The sequence below is a fragment of the Podarcis liolepis genome, assembly GCF_965112155.1.
Source record: "Podarcis liolepis genome assembly, chromosome: 6".
NCBI classification, from domain to species: Eukaryota; Metazoa; Chordata; class Lepidosauria; order Squamata; family Lacertidae; genus Podarcis; species Podarcis liolepis.
Window position 1 is genome coordinate 79,527,988 of NC_139559.1, and position 19,120 is coordinate 79,547,107.

Consider the following 19,120-nt stretch of genomic DNA (forward strand, 5'->3'; position numbering starts at 1 on the left):
AGACTCTGAACCAGCTGGCATTAAACCCTTGTGCCTTTTCTCTGGGTTGCACACATTACATAATGCACAGGCCTAGTTTTTTTCTACTCTGTCTCACTCTTTCAGAGCACGGACCTGAGAGGTAGTTTGAGTTTTTTCATGCTGGAGAAACATTATGGGCATGACTGTTATTGTCGGTTGGCTGGTTCTTGCTTAACTGGAAAGACATAAATCTTCTTTAGAACGCTAGCTGTTGTACACACTCCCTTTCGCTCTCTCCCCTTCAGCCCGCCCATGCTATTAGCTTTGGACATACTGAAATGATCTTGGTCTAGCATCAAAGACCTCAAGAAGTAATGGTGACAGGGGATCTAAACTCATTAAAATCTATATGGGAGTTGGATCTACACTCTTAAATTGGTAACGCAAACTCAAGGAACCTTTTAAATCGGTGTCGGCTAAACTGAGAGAAAATAGTTTCAAAACAATTCACACAATTCACAACCAATAAATGCCACAGGTTAATAACATCTCCTTCCAGTCCTTTATGTTGGAGTGCATTACAAACAATTCGTTTCATATTTCCATATGTGATGGGGATGCAAACCTGTACAATTAATTTTAGAAAACTGTCTTTGAAGAAGTTCCTCCTATTACAGGACAGGTGATTCAACCTGGTCTGAGGCTAGCTTTCTTAAATCTGGTTATAAGATGATAACAACAACAACAACAACAACAACAACAAATTAATTTGGTTTGTATTCTGCCCAATACCTGCAGGTTTCAGAGTGGTTCACAACATAAAATCACAAGATAAAAACACAAGCCACATAATAAAAATAAGAACAAGAACAACCCAATAATCCCCCTTTTCCACAACGCATTTTAAAAGGACATTGGGTGAAGGCCTGGTTAAAGAGGAATGTCTTTACCTGGCATCGAAAGGTGTATAATGAAGGTGCCAGCCAAACTTCCCTGGGGAGAGCATTCCACAAATGGGGAGCCACTGCAGAAAAGGCCTCTTCTCATGTTGCCACCTTCTGGACCTCTTGTGGAGGAAGCACACAAAGAAGGGCTCAGAAGGCAATCTCAGGGTCCATGTAGATTCATATGGAGACAGGCGGTCCATGAGGTATTGCGATCCTGAGCCAAATTCACTATTTAAGGACTTACTAATCTTTTTCACGTCTGCAGCAAGAAATACAATAACACAGTGTAGGAAAACAGCTAATAACTTAACTCTAGAGGCATGGTGAGATAGAATAGCCCTAATGGAAAACCAAATAGGCATCTTAGAGTGCTCAGAAACACAAAGACCAAAGATGATTTTGAAACTGGATGGCACATGTTTATTCAGTACACAGGAAAGTTGTCAACTCACCACAAGCTTCCCATGGCTCACCCTAGGACGATCTGTATTATTTATCTGTATTATTTACATGTCTATGCATGGCATGTTTCTTTTGTGGGGGTGAAAGTATATGGGGATTGTTTGTTAAAAGTATTTTTAGAAACTGAAAATATAAAGTTAAGAAACCAGGGGGAGAGAAGTAATGTGTAGTCAGCCTCCCTAAGGAAACCTGTGATTTTCTGCCTCCTCAGTGTCCAGCTGTTCTATAACGTGTAAAGCTTTGTGCCTTCATATGCTGCAAAGTGTATGATTTTGGCCCATCAAGTCAGTGTTCAAAACTGCTCAAAGGCTGTGAGGGAAAACTGAACTCTTTTGTGGGGAGCCTGTACTCTTCCTCACCAGATATTGTGCCTCTATGGCATTGGATCTACACTGTGGCAGGAAGCTATGGGCCACAGAAACTTAACAGGAAGGCTGTTAAGTCTTCCCTTCTAAGCCTTTTCTCTTCAAACAGTGATTCAGTGGGATTTTTGAAAAAGAATTTGGTCCATGCAGGTCAGCAGCTGTGTGTGCACTTGGTTGGATTGTTCCTGCTGTGTCAAGGACATGATTTGCTAGACCTTTGCTAGTCTTTACACATATTTGGCCTTATAGGTTTTGATAAGTAGAAGCGTAGGGCTTAGTACAAAGCGTACAGGTGAATGCTAAAGGAAGACAAATGTCAAGCAGAATTGTCACCAAGTCTTTAAAATTTAATCAGCTTCTTTGAATTCTTCACACCCCCCTTTTTTGTGCTCCATGCCATTATCAGCTCTCTATTTTAGTCTTTAGTGAGGCTGCCCACAATTATCACTATTATGTGTCAGAGACAGTTCTGTTCTCCCCACCCAGACAACTGGCTATGCCCTGAAAGCACCTTTAGTTTGGGTCACAGGTGGGCAACTTGCAGTCCAGAAGCCTTGCATGGGATGCCTGACATCTCCTGGTGCTGCTCCATTCTTCTAACCTTAGCAGAGTTCTTACCTTTGTTTCCCCACACATTATGTGCTGTGTTCTTCTAGTCTTAGAAGTAAAGTCTGAGATTCAAGCACATAGCTTCTGCAAAGTTCTGCATGACTCGGTGACCTGTGTAAGTATTCGTGCACCAGTGGCCAATTGCCTAATGATATACCACACTGCTATGCCACTTCTGAATGCAGGCAAAGCAGCATGTGAATTATAAAACCTTGAAACAAGTTTCTGTTTCATATGGAGCCCTGCATTCACACCAGGGACAAAATTTCAGTTTTCCAGGCCATCGCCTTGAAAGCTAGGTCCAAGGTCTAGAAAGCATTTATGTTCATCATTTATTGGGCTGGCTAAGAGGATATGCATCTTTCCCCTCCATTTTCTAATCCCATGCTGAAGTAGTAAAACGAGAGGGATTGCATCCTATATTTCAAAATTTGCCATCCCTAATTCTAACATATCCCCAAACCAGATAAAATATTTGCACGTGTCCATACATGTATTTCTGAATTACAGATGCTATTCTGCCTAAGTGTCCCTTCTTTTTAAACATTTCATCAGCAAATTGTGCTCATAGCCATAATCTGCTGCAAGCCTTTCTGGCAGTTGAGGATCCCAAACCATAGTTTTCCATCTTTGGAGAAAACATCAAAATCCTGCTTGCGGCAAAACTGTGAATGGAAGTTTCTCATCTTCACCACTCCCTAGAAGTGGGAAAGGGAAAAGGAATCATACATCCTTGAGGCAGCTAATATTTCAAACAGTCAACCATCTGAATCCAGCCGCTGCCTTGCCACACAAGAATGCTGTGTCTGGATTTATCAAAATGCTCCGTAGTATAGTTTCATTGCTTGACTTGCTGGCCATAAGCAGCCCTGTCTGTATTGTAGTTTGATGGCACGTGACAAAGAGTAGGTGGAGCAGCAAACATAATTGAAGAAATTGGGGACATCATGCAAGATGGTGCCAACAAAAGCCCAATGACACCTAAAATAAATTGCCTGCATTTTAAAAATAGAAGCAATGTGTCTGGGGCATCTCTGAACAGTCTCGCCAACAGAGGGAGTTCCTTTATCACCTACTGCTGTGTAGACAAAAAAAAAAGTGTGGGGGTGAAAGGATTATTAGTGAACCTTGTCATTCTGAAGTCCAGCTACTGGAACAGTTCCTAGGAGGTGTTGGCAGAAAACACATACAACAGCTCCTTCTTGTTTGCTGTTTTCAAAACTGGGCAGGAAATTTGCGGAGAGAAAGAAATATTTATGCATCATGCCAACAGCCCTGCTTTTCCCAGAGTACTTTCACATAAATTCAGAATGAAGCAGATTTCACGCACTTGATTCCAGCAATGGTGAATTCATTTTCAAAATGGCCAAGTACTAGCCTTCACCAAACTGGGAGCCTCCTGTTGTTGAGGACTACGTCTCCCATCATCCATGATCATTGGGCCATGGTGGCTAAGGCTATTGGGAATTGTAGTCCCAAACATCTGGAGGCCACTATGTTGGAGAAGGCTGGCAAATATTTATACAGGGCAATCCTATGTGTGTCTGACTCCATGGTAAGTATTATAGTCACAGACTATGGTTTTTTTTAGCTCACTGATCACATTATTCTTTCGAAGGCTCACCCCCTTCATCATATCTGTTACTTCTGCTGCTGCAGATCACTGCCTTGTGATGGAAGTGGTAATGGAACATGACATATTGTAACTCTTTACTTTCCCTGGACGGGCCAGAAGAAGGATGGGCACCTGGGGCTAGGCACGTCAACTGCTTTTGCAGTGGATCAAAGCGTATTAGAATGCAGTCCGTCACTTTGCTTCAACTTCACCTTTACAAATCGTCTGTGCACCTCAGCTCCATGTGTCAGGAAGCAAATCACATAGCCTCAACTCAGCCAGTCTCATTGGGGTCACCTGTCATGTATCAACATTAGGCAGATCCTACGGCGATCTGTTGGGAGCTCCAACGTGTCACTTCGTTCTAGGAATAGCATTATAAATATTTGTGTCCACTGTAAACCAATGTTTAACATGGCACTGGACGGCCAAGGAACAGCAGCAGCAACACTATAAAAACGGCCTTGCTATTAGGCCACTTCGTTCCGCCTTCTGCTTCCAAGAGCAACCAGCTGTGGAAGCTCGCAGGCTTTATCCTCAGCATCTACTGCTTATAAAAAAAAATCAGATGATGTGACAAACCTGTGTCTGGATGGTCCTCAGACTGGAGGTAGGACTCAGATTATGGAATGATCTGCGGTGCAAAACATTCCTACACGAAGAAATCTATTGTAGAACATGGAGAAGGCATAGCTTGAACTTTTTTCCCTGACCCTCCAGCATTCTGACAACTCATCTTCTGTTTGTGGGAATGGGATCTTGGAGACACAGTGCCTCTGAACGTGTAGCTGTCATGGCTAATAGATTGGTAGACCTGTCCTCCATCAATTTGCCCAATATTTTTTAAAGCCAGTAAGAACATTAAAATGGGAATTGAGATTCAACTTTTTTTAAAGAGTCACTAAAAACATGGATGGGGCGGGGATGTGCATGTAAGCCACTGTGCACCCCAGTGTCTCCAAAGTGTAAGTGGCAGTCCTTGGGGTCTCACATTTCAGCGGTGTCCTATGCGACGGCAAAATTGTGTGCCCCCCCCGCCTCTCGACTTCCATTCTACAAGATAGTTGCTGAATCCCCTGTGTGCCCAGTGTGACTAAACCAATGGCACTCCCCTAAAGCCGCCTCTGTTTGTGCAGACCTGGAGAGAGTTTCTAAGCACGTTCTATTGAATACACTTAAAAATCTTCCCATAATTGTAAGATAGGGAGGTGTCTAAGCATGTTCAGCTGAACCCCTAGAAACCCTCTTCAGATCCTCAGATTAGTTGCACGAAGATCTGAAGAGCCCACCACATAACGGGGGCACAGTGTGGCAGGGCATGCATATGTGCCCTGCACCCCAGCAAATTTGTATCCATTGCATGTTGAGAATACCTGCATAAGGTTTGAAACATCATCATACATAAGCAGCTTGCCTTATTTTCCTTCTTTGTATCGTTTTGCATATTTCTCTGTTAAGTTTGAGTGTACTCTCCAGACAAGGTTTTCAGTGGTGCAGTTCTTTCAACTGTTGGTCCAAAGGTTTTCTTCATGCTTTCGTACATTTTGCAAGCATTGCAGCAAGTTGAATGCTCTGACACAGCTTTAGCTAATAGTCATTGGCACATTGTCTGGTAATCAGCTGGGCATCTGCAGGAGCTGGCTTCAGGCACCAGGCCTGTTGGCAGACCAACTCTGTGTTATAAAGATGTCTGCAAATGTGACATGAAGCCTGGCAACATTAACCCCGCCGTGTGGGAAGCTGTTGCAGACAACTGAAGTGCCTGGAGACATGTTGTGTATTCACTGCAGCGACCAGAGGAGAAACATCTACTGGGAATAACACAGAGAGAAGAACACCATGGTGCATCTGCACCAGCGAAACTAGACACCTTCCTCTGCCCTGCCTGCACTGAAACATATCTCCCCCATATCAGTCTCTACAGCCACAACAGGTGCTATAACTCTCCAATGCTTTGACTTTACCCGCAATGGCACACTCTTCCACTGTCTCTCAAGACAGACGGATGCCCACAAGATATATGATAGTATTAAATGCTAATCGTGCATAGAGTTCCCTGATTTTATACCCAATTTGTTGGGGGGGGGTGTTTTTGCACATTTTCTGAAACAATAAATAGCATTTGCAGCTTGAGGGCTTAAGTACATGTTCATGTTGTGTAGTGGAAGCAACATCAGAAGGTTGGCTTTTTTAAAGTTTTGTGTGTGGCAATGAGGTCCTCAATGTGTAGGGAGGAATGGCTTACCCTTCCTTGGGAAAAAATGTGTTTCTCCAGTGGCAAATGGGTGCCAAAGGGAGTCCAAGGTCTGTTCTTTTTCTTTAATATCTCTTGTTATTTATAGCATGCATGCCACGGTTATATAGGAAGAAGCTCGGGGTGACTCACTCCCTCTTTAATCCTCACAACAACCCTTTGAGGTAGATTAATTTGAGTGACAGCAGCAAGCCACTAAGCTTCATAGTGGAATAGGGAATAGAAGCCAATCCAGCAGCTATATTCACTGCTACTTTGTTAACAGTAGTTTCGAAGCTTATTAATTCCTGTGTTTCATAACTGTAAAATAAATGGCTGCTATTTTCAGACTTTCGACCTAATTAATTTAAGTCACTTTTGAAGCAAGCAACTGCTGTTCTTTTTCTTTTTTCTCAAGAAAAGTGTAAAAAGGGTCAGTGTGCGTGTGGTGCTTATGTCAAGACAATAAGTGTCCGTATGATGATGGGGGGGGGGGGGAATGTGTTAAGGGAAGCAATGTGCGGAGAATTTCATTTTAAAAACTAGTTGTCTGCCTTGGTGAGTATCATTTACAGGTGCACCTCTGGCCAAGAAGGAGAGTCCTTAGAGGAGAAAGTATTGATCTGCATTGCCCTCCACTCTGGTGAACCTAGTAATGTATTGTATTCTGCGCTCTTACAGTGGGTAGAAGCCAGTTGCCGCCATGTTCTTTTACTTGTCAATCGTAATGGGTGAATCATTCTCCTTCCTTATCTTGGGTTGCATCTGACTTACTTATGTACGTGGGAATTTTTCATTATTTAAAAGTCAGGAAAGCGGATTATTTGCATGTGCCTCAATGCACATGCCATAGCTCCCAATGCTGGAGTTTCATTGTTGAAGTGAATGGAAAGGGGAGTAGTTCCACGCTAACAAGTTGAGCCCCTGGGTAAGAGCCGGGGTCTCAAATCTGAGCCCCTGCAGGGACTCTTCATGGGCAGCTTCAGAAAGAGAGAACACAAATTTAAGAACCACTTTTGGACTTCTGGATTGGGAAAAAAGATGGGTGCGTGGTGCCTGAGAAGAATTATGCCTGGCAGAATGATAAGCAGCGATAGAATAGGATATAGGTAGATATTATCCTGTAGTGCATGTTCTGATTAATTTGAAGGATTATTATATGTACAATTGGCAGGTGGTGAATTGGATTTTTTTTTCTTTTTTGCTTAACTTAGCTGTTTTTATTTTTGACTTCTAGAAGTCCTCTATCTTGGGTTGATGAGGACATGCACAGGTAGTAGGTGGATGATGAGGGGCTCTGTATGGGAGACAGGATAGAAAGGGCACCCCTCCCCCTCCCCGCCTTCTTCCCCCCCCAACCCCTGGATGAGGGACTAGAGGTGGCGGTGGTGCTGAGAGGATGGGAAGGCCCTGGTGACGGCAGGGTCGGCTTAAGCAAGGAGGGGCAAGTGCTCACCAGCTGGCTGTAGCCTAGCAAGAGGAGGAGGAGAAGAAGCAGCGCCGTCGCTTCCACTGCAGCCACCCCAGACTCACCTCCCTGGGCACCGCCGGGGAGAATGACGAGCTCCAGTCCAAGCTGCCACTGTGGAGACGGCCGACATGTCAGTCCGTCCATCCGTTGGTTGGGGCAACAAAAAATGTTAGGGATCCGCATACCCCTGCGTCCCACCAGAAAGAAAGCACTGAGAAAGGGCCCCCCTGGGTGGGAGGCTGGGGGGAAAAACAGAAGTTCCTAGGTGAGACTTGGGAAGGTCAACTTTTTTGTATATGCATAAAGGATATGATACAATTTTGATAGAGGGTTTCTATATCTATTTCCCCCCCTCTTCTATCTCTTGCCTTTTTATTTTTGTTTTTTCCCTCCTCTCTCTTATTTTGGCTTTTCTGTATCTTTTTCATTTTTGGATGAGTTTGGCTTTTATTGTCTCTTATGTTGAAAACTTTGAATAAAAATACTTAACAGGGAGAAAGAGAGAGAAGCACCTGAGTGCATAACATTGTTTTCCGTTCCATGGCCAGCAGGAATACCTGCCTCTTTTGATGGGAGTCACTAGCCAGTAGCTGCCAGGTGCCCATCCTGTGGTGTATATCTTCATCGCGTTCACTGTACACACACAGCAAGGACATTCATTCAGAGCAGGTGTGGAGAACTTAAGGCAGCCTGAGGACCAAATGCAGCCTCTCTTTTTGGTTCTTATGAGATTCCCAGACTAGGCTCTCTCCCAAGCTATACCCTGCTCCAAACTCGTGCTTTTGCCAGCTGGAATATGTCCTTTAACTGTGATAAAGTCTCTTGTTTGCCATGGAGGAGAGAGAGAGAGAGAGAGAGAGAGAGAGAGAGAGAGAGAGAGAAAGTGTAAAAGAGACAGAATGAAGAAACACCTGATTTTTGCCTAGCCCTAATTTAGAAGAATACTCAGGAACACACAACCCTTGCATTCAGTTTAGAGCCCTCACTCCTATATAAACTTGCAGAGATTGTAAAACCATATAATCTTGCTGTTCTTAATTAGAAATATATGTAAAAGATACGTATATTTATAGGGTTGAGAGCTGTCAGGATTAACTTAGAAATCTTCCAGTGCTGGGCATTTCTAAAAGGTTTGTGCTAGGAGGCTTGAGATCAATGTTGTGATAATTTCAGCTTTGATTTTTTTTATATATAATAACATACTTCTAGTCTTTCTATCTGTCGAGCAAAGGCCAACTAGTGTGTCAATAGCACCTGGAAATGAAACATCAGTTAAAATGGTGTTATCTCTCTTTTAAGAGTCCGTTATGGTCGGTTGGGAGCGGTGAGTTCGAAGAAGCTTGTAATAAGAATATAAGCAGAGCAGTTCAAACGCTGTTTAAACCAACAGAGTTTCTGTAGGGCCAAGGGTTTTTCCTCTTCTTTTGTTCAAAATGATTTCAACTTCTCACTCTTTGTAGATTGAATCTGTAACTTTTCTTTTTAGAAACAATCTGTTCTGTAACCCTACACACACATACAAATCCTGAACCATCCATCACATGTGCTAAGGAACCATTCATTTACCTTACGGCACAAACAGCATTTCTATTCCTGTTTCCAGAGAAATCCCACACAGCATTCCACACTTCATTGTGATTCATCAAAAGAATATTTATTTTGGCCTCAAGACAAACCAAATGAAGGCAAAGTCATTTAATACCCCCAAATGATCACAAAAAAACTCATGTGTAGCTGTTACGATATCCAGGGCCACATATCAGCTACCTCACTTGGTGTTGGGGTAAGTATGGATGTTCCTAACACAACACACTATGTATTGATTCAAATCCCCATTCAAACACTTCATTGTTAGAGATGAGGTCCAAGGATTTGTATCTGTATAAATGCCTCTTAATTCTTCCACCACTGGTGGGCTTACACCAGACTGTTCTTCTGAGTGGTAGTGAGTTATGTGTAAAGACCAAAAATTATGAGAGGAGGCTAACCTCTCTCAGGCGGTACTCAAACAGGCTTTCCCCTCAACATATTGTCTTGAAGACTCTAGCTTTAAGTTTTATAGTGTTCTGTCTGTCTGAAAGTCCAGTAGAGTTTCACTAGCTTATATGCAGATGAGGCAATGTCTGTGCTCCTCTCCAGCACCTGAGACTCTCAAAAAGTGGGCTCACTGGGCCTCCTCAACTCACAGTCCAGAACCATAGATTACTGAGCAGTCTCTCAGCATGGTAGGGACTAGAGCTGTGGCAATATAATTCATTAGATTAGGGTTTGGGGAAAGGACCCTGATGGCACACCGGATCTTAAGGGTCCCCATCCCCTGCAGGCTACTTCTACAGGCAGACGAGGGCAGTGTGACAGAAAAAGGCACCAAATTCAGACAGCACCAAGTCATGGAGGCTCAAAGCCTCCATGACTGATATAATGTCAAGTGCAGGAAAAGGTGGGCATGCTTTGCCCAAAACAGCCCTGTGAGTTTATTATGCCTGCAGACTAGAGGTTTGCCATCACTGATATATATTTCTGCCCCACGTATCACTGCAACAGTTAAAATATGCAGTATCATATAAAACAATAAAAACGTGTGCAGAAAATTACAAGCCTACACAAATCTGGAGTGGAGTCCCTAAGGCGGTTGGATGGCTCCATGTGCAACTCCATGTGCAGCTCCTGCATCCAAGCTGGTGCCAAATGTATTGCTCTGCTTTCCTTAGGACCACATCAGCGAAGCCAAGAGCGGGGTCTTGTTATCTGGGCAGCCCAGGACCTCCATACACACTGCCCAGGCTTGTGTATCATTGAGGTCAGTTCAGTGCTGGTAATGCCACAGTTTGACTTCACTCCCAGAGGTACCCTCCATTGTGTCTCAAGACAGATGACTGCCAACAACAGATCAAGGAAACCACTACTCCCCACTGAGACCTTTACCTTTATGCTCTCTTGCTCCCTCCCTCCATCTCTGCCTCTCTCTTCTGCTTTCTTCCTCCTGCTTTCCCAGCTACCTGACCAGTTCTCAGGGGCCTCATCCTATAAGGCTTTCATCTCTTTTAGAGGGGGGTTATCAACCCAGGATTGTACAGGCTCATAGGCACCCCAGGGTTCTCTAAGCCAGGAAATTTGACGATAAACATGATCAAATACAATAAAGCCGAGTGCTGAGTTCTGTGGCAATAAGGCAGTCTTGTTATTTCGAGTGAGGAGGGAAACCACCCTATTTCTGCATAACATCAGCAATTCTAATTGTGGTGCTTGACATTCAGGGCTAATCCACCAGTTCGAAAGCTTATTAACAATGGCAATGAGAACATTGGTAGCAATAGGGGAGGTCAGAAATCGTCTGGGGTAATGCTTGTTAAAAAATCAGAGATAAAATTATGGGTAGAGTCGGAATGAGGGCTTGGCATGAAATCCACAGGTACAGAATCAATAATATGCCAGAGAACAATGAATCTTGCCTACAGATGCAGATAGTCCCAGCAGCAGAGCTCCCTCAGCAGATAAAGAAGCCCTTTATATATTTTTTAAACCCTTCTTTTATTTCTTCCCTGGCTGTGTGGATTCTCTTCCCCATGGAATCAGAAATAGAATTAGCAGCTGAAAATAATAAATGCCAGCCACAAAGTAAGAAGGAAGAAGCAGTTTAGATTTTGCTCCTAGCTCAAAAACAAAGAGATGGTGGTCAAATTAGCTCTGTTATCGACTATGCTTTAGTTTTCCTCTTAGGGAAAATAATATTTTGCTACCTTTACAAACTGAGCTAAATACATACAGATGAACAGCTGAGGTGGCAGAAAGCATTAATCTCTATATAGGTACCAGGTCGCTAGAACAAACAATAGCGGAGTGCTGTTGCCTTTGTGCCAGTTGTGAGGTTCTCAGAGCCAAATTGTACATTTGGCAGTTATTTACATAATGTTAACCCAGCACCGGCTTCTCTACCCAAAAGCATCCCTGCAAAGTAATATGCAAGGGGAAATAGCAGGAGTTTAAGCAGTTCCCTCTCCATAATGGGTGCAACAGCAAGGATGCCTCTACGTCTCTCCCACTCATTGGTGCCGCCTTGAGCTGAAGATACGTCTGGAGGAGGCCTTGCCCAGCGCCATGCAGCTTCAATGGCTACTCTGATCCATTAAAACAGGGGTGGTCAATATGGTGTCCACTTTCTGTTATCGGACTCCAAATTAGCCTCACATCAGTCCCAGCCAGTGTGGGCAATGGTAAGGGATGGTAGGAAAGTAAACCAGATTGATGGATAGTCACAGGAATTGGTTTAGTTGCTGAAGTCAGGGATCCTGGTAGCAACGTATGCAATCTTTCAACAGTAATGTCAAACTTTTAACACTGTAATGTGCTATATAGATAATGAACTAATAACTTCATTTCCCATGGCCAAGATAGGGACCCATATGATGGGGAAGGGGAAAAGCTATTTATTTCATATTCTCATCCCTGTGATGTCTTTGTGAGGCTGAGAAAAACGTTCTTTCATTATTTATTCAGCAATTCAGCTTATGAACTAGATGTATTCCACTGAGGATAGCCTGTGGAGGATTTTGGAACAGGTCAGTCTAGGTGGCAGTATCATATTATGGCAATAATTATAATTGCTTTCTGGACGACATTTCAACTATTGTTTAAATCCAGGCTCTGTGTGTGTGTGTGTATTCACATCAGTTTTGACAAAAAAAGAGAGAGAATATTTCACTGTTGCTACAACATTCCAAGCAGCCTTAAAAAAAAAAAATCTCACTGTATAATCAAGAACCATCCCCAGGAAAATTTAGTAAATTAAGGTTGACATTGGTCTGTCACAAGCAAACATTAATGAACACCATGGAGGATTGCTTGTCTCTCTGTTCATTGTCTTTCTGTAATTTATATCCAATATCCCAGAGATTATGCAGAATATATATGTGTGTATTTGTTGTAGCTGCACAATTGGACAAGCCAAATAGGATTTTATAAATTGGTGGAAGTAAGAAGTGGAAAATAAATGTGTACCGTATGCTTCCTTGGGATGAATATTTGAACCATGATAATATGTGGTTTCTCAAATGGCGTAAGGTTTTCCTCCAGTGCTCCGAGTTGATTGGTCTCGCTGAATACAAATGCTTCCAGATGACTGTATAGTGTTATCGCCAGCTGATATGATGCATTCTGACATGTCATAATCTGCTTCATGACAACACGGATGCCTCACTGAGCAAACCTTAAAACCCAAAAATTATATTTATGTAAAGCGATATAAGGAACCTATCAAACTTTCACTATATCCATGAGTCTTTCTTTCTTTCTTTCTTTCTTTCTTTCTTTCTTTCTTTCTTTCTTTCTTTCTTTCTTTCTTTCTTTCAAAATGGAGGAAAATACTTGTTGAAAGAGGGAGAGAGAACTTGTGGCCCTGCAGATGCCATTGGACTCTTAACTCCCATAAGCCCTAGCCAGCTTGGCCAGTTGTCAAGTTGTCAGAGTGATGGGAAATGTGGTACAACCACATCTGGAGGAGCCTGTGGTCCCTGCATTCATTCCCAACCTATACAGACCAGTTTGATTTGAGATGGCCACCATTGTGACTCTAGCACACTATGAAAAATGCAGTATTTAAATAGCTAAAATAAGTTTCTGTTGAATCAACCTCCCTTGAAGCCAGGTTAGTTAACAAACCAATAACAATGGATGCAAACAACGTGTCAAAATGTGCCTGCCCTTGGTGGAGGTCAGCTGTTCATCTCTGGCTGAGCAGCTGTCTTCTCGGTGCACGTATTGCAATCAGGAAGCACACCCAGATCAGATCATACCCAGAAAAGCACACCGCATTTCTGCTCACCCTGTGTCCTCCAAGTTTGGGTACACATCTCAGAGAGTGCATTGTAAGTCACATGCACTCAGTAAGAGCTCCAGAAAAGTAGGCTGTTAGCATTGCTTTTGCGCCACATCCATTAAAAATATTGGGACTGCTCCACCCTCTGCTGTGTATAACTGTGAACGTCACTGTTCTTTGCAAGACTTGCAATGCAATGCATTTTGCTGTTCACACTTGGTACCCTGGATTCACATATAGAAGAAGAGAGCTGAAAAGGTCCCATGGAGCTTCTGTTGCCAAATTGCCCTGGCAATCCCAGAGGAAAAGATCTAGGAGGAATACTATGGACTGTAGCAGGGGCAGAGGGCTGAAAAGAATCCATGGCCTCTGCCTTGCTTGCTAAGGAGGAACCTGGAAGCTGGGATCTGTAACCAACAAAGGAGGAAAAGGTGGGGGGGAGAGAGAGAGAGAGAGAGAGATGCAGATAACATAAAGAGAGAGAAAAAGGGTGTCCCTGCCCATTTTTAGTTGTAGCTTCACTCACCATCAGCTCTGGCTCCATGCATGCTGGTTCCAATGCCTAATTCACTGTCCCTGTGTTTTGACAGCCCTGCACTGAAAAAGAAAGGTCTACACTGCTTGTCTGGACCTACCGCTGACAGCAGCAGCTCTACAGGGTTGTACAATTCTCAGAATTATCTAGAGATGCCAGGTGTTGAAACCGGAATAGTCTGTATGCAAAGCATTTGCTCTGCTACTGATGTTGGATAGCTCAGTTGGTTAGAGCATGGTGCTGATAATGCCAAGGTTGCAAGTTTGATCGCAGTAAGGGACAGCTGCATTTTTCTGCATTGCAGGGGGTTGCACTAGATGATCCTCAAGGTCCTTTCTGACTCTACAATTCAATGATTCAGTGGTTCAGTAGCCCTTCCCCAGACAGATGCTGCTCCATGTGGGAATCTGTTTTTGTGAAGCAGACCCTATGTAGCTGTAGAAGTTACGCATACACACACACACACACACACACACACACACACACACACACACACACACATACACACTCTTCACCATTTTGGGGAGTGAGTGGCTGCTGTGATGAAAATACACCCATTCATTCCACAGCTGGGCCTCCATTTACTTCTGAGCACATTAAAAAGGCATGGCTTTCAAAGAGCAGGTTATTATTTCTGGAACTGCTAAGCAACAAGCATATGGTAAGCAAGGACTGCATTAAGAATAGCAGCATTGCTCTATAGAAGAGAACTTGGGCACTTCAATTCCACTTCAGCAGTTCAAGGCTGTTCAAGGTTCTATGAGGTGGTACTGTTAAATGCAGCTGCACAATCTGAAGAGACCAAAGAACCAGCCAGAGGATGAAGATAGTCTTGGAAATTGCCAGGTGAAGGGCACAATATCTGCACACAATCTAGGCAAACATGTTAACACCCAGAGCAGACAGAAATCAAAAGGTTCTCTAGCTGTGTCTCTCTGTATCTGTCTCCATCTCTCTCTCTCTCTCTCTCTCTCTCTCTCTCTCTCTCTCACACACACACACACACACACACACACACACACACACACACAGCAGAAACCAGGCCTATGTGAAGCAGGGAAGAAAGGCCTCAGGACAGCTTACTAAAATGCAAATTAAAAACAAACAAGCTCTTAGCAATCACTCAATTCCCTCAGTGTTTGCAACCCATCTTGCTGGTTGCAAAAAGCAGGAAGAATTCCGCATCACACAGAGAGATCCTCCGGGGTCAGAATTAAGATTTACTTGCATAACAGCACAAGTTCTAAACTCACCAAGCCAAAAACAGCTCACCAGCTGTGAGTACCACTCTGTCAGAGCTCAATACGCATGAGATGGAATTGTGCATGGACCTGGAACTGCCCTGGCCTTGGTGCCACCTTGTCCCACCCTATCCTGATGGGGGATAGTGGATGCACCACTAGTAGTGGATGCACCACTACTGAGTGTACACCACTGCCACTTCGGCTCCTCATGAGCCACCACTGTATCTGAGTAGGAATGGAAAACATAAAGCACTATGCTTCCATTTCCCCATTCATACAGATTTGTGCAACTTGCCTGTTGTGTAGTATACAGACTGCACACTCATTGAATATTATATGTGAATAATTATGCAGGTGAATAGCTCAACTATTTGTGTACACAGATTGTACGCTCATTGAATGTAACATTCAAGGGAAATGCCTGATGCTGCCCTTCTTTTGCAAACATCTTCCAGCATAAATATCTCCTAAAATAAATATAGACATCTGGAATGTGAATTCACTGCCAGGGGCAGGTGCTTACATTTTCATTTGACCTTTCACCCATCTTCTTCATCCATGTAGCAGGTTGCAGGCTATAGCACACTTTGGGCAAGCTTTGTGGTATAGCTCCTTAAACACAGAGATGTCCAGATCTTACACAAACATTTGCTGGACCATATTATGTCACTAAACTAGCTTTCAATCAGATTTTACACATCTGAAATATGCCCTGTCTGAACTTAGATGCTTTTAGGCTGTAGCATGCAATTATGTCATCGTCAAACATTAGAATCTAGAGATTTCTGACCAGTTGCAGACATTGAGAAAGTTCAGCTGGATGTCTGAAATGAGCTTAATTTTATGAATCCAGCGGAAAGTTCAGACACTTTAGGTATTTACTATCATTTGGAGATTCAGGAGATATGAGCCTGCTATGTAACTGTAAACCTATCTCACTTTAGATTCATCCCCTAAAATCTTCCAGTGACTTTACTCTTACATCAGGAAATGTTTTTGAAGTCTGTTCTATATTTCTTGTATCCAAACTACAACACCAGACAGCAGCATTTCTTCCTTATTCTTTTTTTAAAAGGTTTTTGAGATTTGATTGCTCAGAATTTATTTTTAGCTCCATAGAATCTTGACCCACTTGACCTTGATGGTCTTTGCACTTTGCAAAAATCCCCCCACCAATCCTCTGGAGGGATTTAGCCAGGTATCTATTATGGCATGTAATCTGTGATATAGCTTCCCAGTGTTCATGCTCCTGAAAGGTTAAGTCCCCACCCTGCATCTTTCTTCCTGATTATTTTTTTTAAAGGTCCACATGGTATTAGCAGTCTTACATACAGGGATAAAATGTTTTTGAGAAAGCAACTGCTTTAATCAAGTTCAGAGCTACAGAATATGCTGCGGAAGGATCCTTGCAGTAGGAAGCAAGAGGATAAATATTTCAACCAGAAGAGCTGCAAAGTCACAACAACTGCAAACACCAATATAAGCTCAGTCAGGATGTTGTATTTGCTTTCACTAGGCAAGGGGCCATTAGTGTGATGGGCAGTGTGCGTCTCTGAGTGTGTAAGGAAGAACAGTGTATGTGCAAGGATCACATGGAGTCATACTGTACCACCATCTGATGCTCTGTGCAACTAGATGCATGCAGGCAGGCAGGCAGGCAGGCTCTTGCATCGAAGAGGCTTAGTTTGGTCAGAATCAAATATACACTTTGAGAGTTTTAATGCCAAATACAATACTTCTGGTAAATGAGCCACCACAACTGCTAGAAAATTTGTCTTCTGGACTTTTTAGACTTGACTACTCATGTACTATCTGAAACCAAAGGGGCCCAATTGCTTGCTGGATGTGAAATATATTGGCGTTATTTTCCACCTCTCCTTCCCCCATTATTGCTCTACCACCTCCACTCCGACCTTTCCATGCATCCTCCCTGATTGGTTCAGTGTTGTACAGCAGCACTGTGCTGTGCGCCTGTCATGGAGCTGGAAACATTGGTCGGTGCCTGGGTAGCAGCAGCCTCTTGTACAGCAACTGTGCTAGCATGGAGTCCTCTTGGTCAGGTGGCGCTGATGTAGCAGTCATTGAACGCAACCCTAATAACCTATTTGCTGGTGCATTGGCTCGTAAGGTTAGAACGATAAATCCATATCGCACTCACTGAGAAGCAGGGCTTAATTTGAGTAAATATGGATTTAACTGGAACGTGTGAGGACTCAGCACTAAAGCATATGAAGCAATAAGGTGTCAGTTGAGCCAAAGGGCAGGAACATAGCTTGGTGGTAGAGCACATGCTTTGCATGCATAACATCCCAGGTTCACTCTCTGACGTCTTCAGGTGGAAGGTAGGAAACACTTCTGTCTGGAACCCTGAAGAACCACTACAGATGTCTTGGGCTAAAGCTTCAATATTCTCTCACCCCTTTTGTCATGCATGCTTGGGCAGACAGAAGTACCAGGTTGGAGGAAGACTGGTGTAGACAAGTGCCTGGCTAGATGTTCTGCTGATGCATCAGGCAGCTATCTGTGTTTCTAAGCAAAGCAGCTAAGACATTTAATACAAAAAAATAATAATATGGTCTCTAAAAATGGGGAAAGGGTTTCTTCTTGACAAGGTAATCACTGCCCTCCATGCCACACATCTGAGATTAGGGCATGAGGGTTTGGGCCAGGGTCAGGGGTGTGTTTGTATACTTTCCAGGAACATTGGGTTTTTAACGAATTAGCATGTCCTGGAAAGGAAATAAAACTTCCCCTGAAATCCATTTGGCTTGCCTCTCAGGAAATGTGTTTAGTATTTGGGTGGCAGTAAAGCAGAATGAAAAGGATCTTTGTTAAAAGGATTGATTACATATTTTAATGCCCTTGTGATAATCCTCCTTAATGCTCCTAATGCTGAAATGAATGCAAGGGGGGAGAAAAGCCATTCCCTTACTTGTCAAAACAAAGCACATTTTCTCTGCTAGTGACATCTAACAGACTCGAGCATAAGCAACTGGAGCTAATTATCTTGTGACCAGCAGGCAGTCTCGAACAGATCTTTGCCAAAGACTTCCAAGAAGCAGCACTTCAGCTGGACCAAATGGGGGCGGGAGGGGGGCGGCAGCATGCCTTAAAAAAAAAACTATCTAAAATATTTTCAAATAATTGAACAGAAAGCCTCTAAATACTTTCCCAACTATTAGCAAGGAAAATGGGGGGATTTTGTTTTCGCCCTTCTGCATCACAGTGTTCTAAGTGTGTTTTCCCCCCACAGCACCTCTGGGAGTGATTCAGGCTGCTATTAATTAGCACATTGCCTCTCACAGCATTACAATTTTATTATTTTTGCCTCGTCACACTTTGGAAAGTCAGCAATATAGCCAAACGTTTTGGCAGACTGCAAAGATTTCATTTCATTTTTAGTTTAATTGAGCTGCTTTCAAGCTAAATGTGTGTGTTTGTGTGTGCACGTGTCTGCACCTATACATATGCATGTATGTACACACATACACACATGCACTGCGGAGGTTAAGTTCAACTGCACAGCAGAGAATGAAATCATCCCACAGCACCATAGTGTGGAGCCACAGGCTCCTGACTGCAGCAACAAGGGCTATGGCTTTCCTTTTGTGCCTTTAACAGCAATTTGATCTACAGCAACCAAGCAAGAAAAGCTTTCAATGGCATGAAGATGCATAGTCCCCTAATGATGGGGCACCACAGTACCTTCAGACACCATACTAGTGCCCACGAAGACCCTTGCAATTTACTTGGTCCAGTATATCTGAAGGAGCATCTCCACCCCCATCGTTCTACCCGGACACTGAGGTCCAGCGCCAAGGGCCTTCTGGTGGTTCCCTCACTGCGAGAAGCCAAGTTACAGG

The 19,120-nt window shown here is 43.3% G+C and overlaps 2 protein-coding genes across 19 annotated transcripts in view; one reads left to right on the forward strand and one right to left on the reverse strand.

The window, feature by feature from the left end:
- The window catches only part of NTNG1 (netrin G1), a 217,757-nt gene that overhangs the window by 56,085 nt on the left and 142,552 nt on the right, over positions 1-19,120 (forward strand). The window lies entirely within an intron of this gene.
- Positions 1-19,120, reverse strand: part of LOC310710364 (uncharacterized protein) — an 80,133-nt gene that overhangs the window by 31,840 nt on the left and 29,173 nt on the right. Inside the window, exons 3-4 of one of the 7 annotated variants that reach the window (XR_014527972.1) lie at positions 12,662-12,869; positions 912-1,019 (exon numbers count right to left, since the gene is read on the reverse strand). The exons of 4 other annotated variants lie outside the window; for them this stretch is intronic. The gene's annotated coding sequence lies outside the window, so the exon portion shown is untranslated. Of the gene's footprint in view, positions 1-911; positions 1,168-12,661; positions 12,870-19,120 lie in introns of all 7 variants that reach the window. 2 more of the 7 variants (XR_014527973.1, XR_014527971.1) reach the window with 2 other exon arrangements.